Below are 8225 nucleotides of genomic sequence, written 5' to 3'. Positions count from 1 at the left end.
ATTTGAAGAAACAGCAAGTTAATTTTAATTCTGCTACACAAGTTCACATTTAAAATAGGATATCCAAACCACATTATAAAGAAAATAATTAAGAAAAAGGAAACATATTACAATAGCTGTGCTCTCTGGCAAAAGACTTTTTAGTGGGTTTCATTGTCTGCTGTCATAACACCAGAAAACTTGCTAAGGGGGATCTTATAACTTTCTTATCACTCAGAAAGGCAGTTGTTGGGAGAGGACATAAAAGATATATCTTGTATTTGATTGATATTTTATTATCAGTTGCAAGGGAGCTTCGCGACAAGGCGATAGCAAAAGCCAGAAGAATGCTGGACTGCTTAGAGAGAGGAATATCGAGTAAGAAAAGGGAAGTGATTATCCCCTTGTACAGGTCCTTGGTGAGGCCTCACCTGGAGTACTGTGTTCAGTTCTGGAGACCTTATCTACAAAGAGACAAAGACAAGATGGAAGCGGTACAGAGAAGGGCGACCAGGAAGGTGGAGGATCTTCATTGGATGACATACGAGGAGAGATTGAAGAATCTAAATATGTACACCCTGGAGGAAAGGAGGAGCAGGGGTGATATGATTCAGACTTTCAGATACTTGAAAAATGTTAATGATCCAAAGACAACGACAAACCTTTAACATCAGAAAAAAATCAGCAGAACCAGAGGTCATGAGCTGAGGCTCTAGGGAGGAAGACTAAGAACCAATGTCAGGAAGTATTTCTTCACGGAGAGGGTGGTGGATGCCTGGAATGCCCTTCCGGAGGAAGTGGTGAAGTCTAAAACTGTGAAGGACTTCAAAGGGGTGTGGGATAAACACTGTGGATCCATCAAGTCTAGTGGGCGTAAATAAAGAGGAGGCAGCAAAACACTGCACGGAGCAGCAGTAGCCACAGAGGCATTCACGGAGCGGGATGCCAGTGGCCAGTGGTTGGTGTTCCACCTTCAGGCAGCAAAACACTGCACGGAGCGGCAGTAGCCACAGAGGCATTCACGGAGCGGGATGCCAGTGGCCAGTGGTTGGTGTTCCGCCGTCACGGAGGGCTGCCATATCAAAAAAAAAAACAAAAACAAAAAACAAACAAACAAAGCAGGAGTGGGTAGGAGTATGGGGCAGGGGTGTGGCCTGCTTGTTGCGGCGGTTGCTACCCCTGATTGAGCTGGATGTTCACTGGGATGCGGATACGGCGCTGCTCTCTGCATTGGTGGAGGGGTGGAAGGGAGTTGGGGCCGGAGGGTGCTGGAAGCCAATAGTGACGGGTGGGAGGGAGAAAAAGGGGGGGAGGGGAATGGATAAACTGCGTGGCTTGCTGGGCAGACTGGATGGGCCGTTTGGTCTTCTTCTGCCGTCATTTCTATGTTTCTATGTTACTAAAGAAAAAGACAGCCTATCTGTAGCATACCAGGTTTTAGTAACAGAAGCTGCACTCTCTACTTTTGCATACTTTTAGAAATATCAGGAAACATTCTTACTTTGTAAAATAGGAAAATCTGTATTTGAATAAAATTTGTAACAACCAGGCTCTAAGTCTAGCACTAAGCAGACCAATAAAGAAGAAGGTAGTGCCATTTTGCTATCCAATGTCACCCAGGAATCTTGTCAAGTCTATTAGGTCCAGATCTGGGGGAGAATTCACCTGCTGATTAGTCAATTCTTTTTTCTTAAAAGTTATATGCCCTGGAGACAGGTAGAACTGTTTCAGGTAGTATCTTCAGAATTTTCTTTAGATATCGTCTGAACATAACAATTGAAAAAGAGAGAAAGGCTTTGGAAAATTGATAAGACACAAATGCAGCTTGAGATGTTTTACTCCAACACCTTCACTTTCTTACATAGCAGAGAATTGTCTGAGTAGACATTACATGGAACTTTTGAAATCAAGGTAAGATCTGGATGACTGAGAAAATCTGTGCTAGAACTGCTCACAAACTTGTCAAATTTGCCAAACAGACCCTACAAATCACTGCAAATTACCTGCTGAAAAGTTTAGCGAACAATGGAGAAGTTGAGCATTGCACGGGTACACAGTACAGCATTGCTTACTTAACAATGATCTATAAGGGAGACATCAGAAGGAACCGTGTTTTACAATATCACAAAAGTAATCATCTAAAATAAGCAAAACACAATCTTGATAAACTTGAAACATTTTGGAACCATGTGATTGGACTTATGGCATGAAAATTGATTTCTTCAAATATAACCACACAATATACTACAACTTTTATTTCTTAGCAATTTTCTAACAATCGAAATTGTTAGCTGGAAACATTTACAGATTTTTTACAGAATTCCCCTGCTTTGTAAGAGTGAATTCTAGTATCATTATTTTCAAATAGACATTTGCTTAGAGAAGCCCATTTCTGCTGAAAGCAGATACAACAGCAATCCCAACCTGAAAGATAAGAAGTGTCAGAGTATTATAGAGAAATTATCTTCACCTAGCTAATTGAAGGCTTAATGAATCAATCAATTTTATGGACCTTATTATCAACTTTTAAAAAAAAGTGATAATGAATAAACTGGAAGGATATCTAAACATTTGCAAATACCATATTCACTGTTTTATTATTTTCAATCTATTAAAATAAGAAAATGAATCCATTAAATATTGCAAGAAATGTTGACTGAAACTTTGTAACATACCACTATCAAGGTGACCACTTGATCAAGAATACTCTGCACAAAAATACCTTAATTCCAAAAAAATTTGTACTCATTTGACTGTCATAAGAAAATATTAAATATTTAAAGGTGAATGGTGTTTGTTTCATACTTCATTATTTGGTACCATTCACGTTACCATTAACATACTAATCATTAACCTCCACCACCCTCTTCATTTCTTTGCAGTCACTAGAGTATGAAAAAATATTTTTGTAATTTTTCAATGCATATAAAAATATTTATTAAATTATTTTCTTCAAAATTATTTTTTGTACACACATGGTTGACACAGCCCAGTGAGTGAACTTACCTGGCTCATGCCAATAGCTGGCAAACATGCCTTAACAGGGACTGAGCAGGAGCTTCGCCTATACCAACCCCATTCCCTGTAGGTTGAGCCCTTGGATTCCAGGAGCTGGTAGGTCTTTGATGAAACTCCCTTAAAAAGCAGTCAGAGAAAGAGAGTCCAGATATGGGCTGAGGTCAGGGCTGGTCAAGTGCCTACAATAACTGGGTCCAGGCAGAGATGTGGGGCAGGCAGCAATTAAGGAGTATTTGAGGTCATTAGTGAAAGTCAGCAGCAGGCAGCAGTCAAGAGAGAGGTCCAGGTCTGTAGCAGAATCAGTACCAGAGAAACAAGTCAAGACAAACAAGAAAGATATAGTTGCAATGGAGAAGGTACAGAGAAGGGCAACCAAAATGATAAAGGGGGTGGAACAGCTCCCCTATGAGGAAAGGCTGAAGAGGTTAGGGCTGTTCAGATTGGAGAAAAGACAGCTGAGGGGGGGATATGATAGAGGTCTTTAAGATCATGAGAGGTCTTGAATGAGTAGATGTGAATCGATTATTTACACTTTCGAATAATAGAAGGACTAGGGGCATTCCATGAAGTTAGCAAGTAGCACATTTAAGACTAATCGGAGAAAATTCTTTTTCACTCAATGCACAATAAAGCTCTGGAATTTGTTGCCAGAGGATGTGGTTAGTGCAGTTAGTGTAGCTGGGTTCAAAAAAGGTTTGGATAAGTTCTTGGAGGAGAAGTCCATTAATGACTATTAATCAGTTTTACTTAGGGAATAGCCACTGCTATTAATTGCATCATTAGCATGGGTTCTTCTTTGTGTTTGGGTAATTGCCAGGTTCTTGTGGCCTGGTTTGGCCTCTGTTGGAAACAGGATGCCGGGCTTGATGGACCCTTGGTCTGACCCAGCATGGCAATTTCTTATGTTCTTAAGAAACCATGAGTCAAGGCAGAACAGGGTGAACCAGACAGGCAAGGGAGACAGCAAGGCACTGACAAGACAAGGAAACAGACAGGGCAAAGACCAAGGCATAGCAATGTAAGGACAAGAGTAAAGCAACACAAAGATAGAGGCACACACAGATATGAAGCAACATGTACTGCAGAGAAGGAGGACCTGTTGCTGAGGCAAGGATATGGGAATCCCACTGGTGAGGGTCTGACATCATTGGGAATTTCCATCTCAGATTTTCTGCTGTGGACCTATTAAAGAAAGACTGAGCTGTATATGCATGTCTAAGGAGGGATATGATGTGAATTCAGCAGCAAGATGGTAGCATTGGGATCCTGGTGGCTTCAGCATACAGTATTGCAGGTTAACCACAGCGTGGTTGACCCAATGTTACAATAGGATGCTGTTAATCCTTGGGATATATGGGATGTCCTCTAACCAGACTGAGGAATGTGTATTTCTGCTAGAAAAATATAAACATGACTTCTAATACTACTGAATGCTAAAAAAAAAAAAAAAGAGAGTGTATATGCACAGGTTTCTTGTGCAGTAACAAAGAAAAAGCTGAAGTATCAATTGTGTTACCATCTTCCCATCTCATATCATTGACTTTTCTGTGGGAATTTGTGATTAACTCATGTGCTTTCTTTATGTGTGTTTGTTAAAAATAGGGCTTGTTAGAGAACCAACAGCAGAAAGATGACAGCCTTAGACCAGATAGCAAGGAGTTAACATTCCCCGGTGTATGTTATCTTACCAAATAGGGAAAGGGATGAACCTGCAAGAGCTACTAGATAGTATATAACTTGTACTAGTGAATCTCGTCTCCATCTTTCTCCTCATCTTTTGTTCTGGTTATATTCCAGCATAATTACCTGAATAGAAACCATGTAAGTTTATATATATAGGGGCTGGTTTTCAAAGCCCTCGCGTAGGGGGGGTTATGCATGCCAGGTCTAGTTTATAAAGGCCTGGTGACATGCATAAAGCCCTGGGATGCGTCTAAGTCCCGGGGCTTTACAAAGGGGGTGGTCTGGGGGCGGGGTGTTATTGGGACCAGAGTCCTCCGGCACAGCAGCCATTTGCCGCTGTGTGGGAGAATCGCATGCCGGCAGGCTGCCGGTGCATGCAACTTGCACCTGCCTCCAGGCAGGTGCAAAAAGTGAAACAAAAACTTTTGGGGGGGTTAGGTTAGGGATAGGGGGCAGAAAGGCTAGGGGGAAGGGGTAGGAAGGTCAGGCTGGGGGGTAGGGAAGTTCCCTCCCAGGCCGGTCTGAAATTGGAGCAGCCTGGGAGGGAATGGGGGAAGCCCATGGGTGTTGACGCGAGCAGGGTGCACAATTGTGCACCTCCTTGCGCGCGCCGACCCCCGATTTTATAACATGCATGTGCCTGCCCGTGCAGATGTACGCCCGTGCGTACGTATGAAAATCTACCCCATAATGTTTATTATTTTCAATCCAAATTTCCTAAGTAAAGAATTTTTGGATTCTGCTACAGAAGATCTCTGACCATATATGATTAACAATAAGCATTTTGCCTTGAGACATGAAGGTACCTGCTGCACACATATCCAGTTCTGACCTTGAATAAGCAAATTGTAGCAGAACTGGTACCAGAAAAGGAGAGAAAAATCTAACAGATTATGGGCCCAGAGAACACTACAGACCTAAAGAAAAAGGTTCTGAATCCAGGCTGAGCTGAGCAATGAAAACACAGAGCTGAAACAAGTTTGAAGAAAGCTGGAAAAAGCAGGACCTCCACTGTGACCATAAACAATGAGTTGAATAAAAGAAAGCAATTGACTCAGAGAGCACGCATCTAGCACAGGTCTAAGAACTGCTATTACTAAATTAAATACCAGTAATTATCAGATAAGGTATAAATGTTGTTAAATAAGGATAAATTATGGTATGGGATATGATATGTAAGGACATACCTACTGAAAATGCAGAACTTTGGGAGCAGATGGTTATTAAAAGAAAATGTATTATTTATATTCTTGTTGAAGATAATCAATTAATACTTATCTGCATCTACGCCAAGTGATACATGTTGCACTCCGGGGTGGACCATTGTCCTGCGGCAATGGTGGAATGGCTCCTGAAAGGGAACAGGAGGTAGCTGGCCCCAGGGGTCGGAGCATTGATGGAGACAGAGGCTAGGTAGAGCTTCACATTGGAAGCCCAAGGTCCCCCCGGGAGGAGCCCGTAGGGACCCAGGCCGCATAAACTTAGGTGGGCCTCACAGAGTCTCCTAGGAAAATGGTAATCTGGCGTGCCCACAGACACAGAAGGAGAGCGGTCAGGTTCGAGCTGGATCAGGGTTAGTGACGACAAGGCGAGGAACAGAGCCAGAATCTGGAGGCGTGGTCAGACAAGTGAGAGGTCAATGTCCAAGGATCAGTCCGAGAGGTGGTCACCAAAGCAAGGGACAGATACCGAAGGTCAGATATAGTCAGAGGCAAGCAGAGGTCTAGAGGCAGGCGGCAAACAGACGAACAGGTCAGGAAAAGGCTGAGGTCTTGAGGCAGGTGGCAGGCAGGCAGACGAGTCAGGAAAAGGCTGAGGTCTTGAGGCAGGTGGCAGGCAGGCAGACGAGTCAGGAAGAGGCTGAGGTCTTTAAGGTAAGCAGCAGGCAGGTAGATGAGTCAGGAACTGGCTGAGGTCTTTAAGGCAGGCGGCAGGCATGAAGGCGAGTCAGGAACTAGCAGAGGTTGTAGACAGGCAGGCAGGTCAGGAAAAAGACAATGTCAGTACTAGATGTCAGTCCAAGGGTACTACCTGGGAAGGCAGATAGATGAACACAGGAATAGTCAGGACTCAGGAACAAGAATGCAGGAACAAGTCAGGAACTGAACTGGAACAGAAGGATCCTAGAACGAGACTAGGAACAAGCAGGAACAAACACAGAGACAATCTAGCAGAGTACTAACCCGATTTTCAAGGCGAGGAAGTGAAGTCAGGAACTTCCTTATGTAGTAGCTCAATCAGGGCATGCCGTGGAACCCAGACCCACCCTTGGCACTAAAGTCTCGGGGCAGGTTGTTCATGTGCACGTATATGGGCATGGCTAGCATGGAGAAGGATGCCAAATCTCGGCGTGAGGCCTGGCGTGCATTGGAAGGCCCGGCGGCCATCACTGCGGACTGCCGGGGCCTAGCTGGACTAGCAACTACCACAAGGGAGGTCGTCCCGGGACCCGCTGAGGACCTATGCAGGTGAGCGGTCCCATGCACGGGACAGCTGCGGGTGGGGGTGTAACAATACAGACGTGGAAAAGTTTAAAAAGATCACATGAAAGGTATAATTTAAAGAGAAACCTGGTTTTGTTTCATAAATTATACAGTTTAACGCTGAAAATATTTTTTTTAAAATGGTAGAACATATTAATGATGTTTTATAAGTCATAGAAAAATAGAAATGTATGGAAGATTTAAAAGTTGGTCATGTGAATGAAATACTGCTTATTCTTGGGATAAGCAGCTTGGAATCTATCTACCCCTTGGTATCCTGCCAGGTACTTGTGACCTGGAATGGCCACTGTTGGAAACAGAATACTGGGCTTGATGGACCTTTGGTCTGACCCATTGTAGCAAGTTTATAGACTTATATTATTGTGTAGCCTGCCTGATACATATGGTGTACTCATAAATATACTGGAGACAAGACCAGAATGTGAATTAATACTGGACTACATGAAAAACGGACTTGTAGATTAATTTGTTAGCAGAAATGAAAAACTAAAGGAAATAAGCAAGCATCATAAGCACCATGAGCATCCCTGCATGGGGGATGAGATAAAAACATAAAGGATTTTTAATCTGCCATTGCTGCAGGGGGGAGGAGCTGGTATATAAAAGCATCTCAGAAGAGCAAAAATGATTCCTACAGCAAGGGATAAAGCTTGTGGGTAAGCACAGGTCAGGAGAAACGGATATAGCTACACAAAAGGATGTAGTTTCAGCCCAAGAAATGTTATCACTGCAAAGAGATAGGCTACTTCAGGAGGAACTGCTTAGTCTGGAAATCTGATAGTGGTCATTAGCTGAGGAAATACAAACAGTTAAATATTCAGCCAGTCATAGAAACACTGAATTGGTTTAGAATCACAGCCTTAAACTCAGAGGGGAATAATATAAAAGATTGTAAATAAGCAATAAGGTACATGACTATTAACAAAGATTTTTTCTCAGCAATTGATTAAAGTTTTAAAAATAAAGTATACCTAGCAGATGGGAAATGTATCCTTGTCATGTGGAATGGGGAAGGGCAACTCACAAGTGCTATCACTGATG

Source organism: Rhinatrema bivittatum, chromosome 9 (assembly GCF_901001135.1).
Source record: "Rhinatrema bivittatum chromosome 9, aRhiBiv1.1, whole genome shotgun sequence".
NCBI lineage: Eukaryota > Metazoa > Chordata > Amphibia > Gymnophiona > Rhinatrematidae > Rhinatrema > Rhinatrema bivittatum.
Note: the sequence above shows the minus strand (reverse complement) of the source record.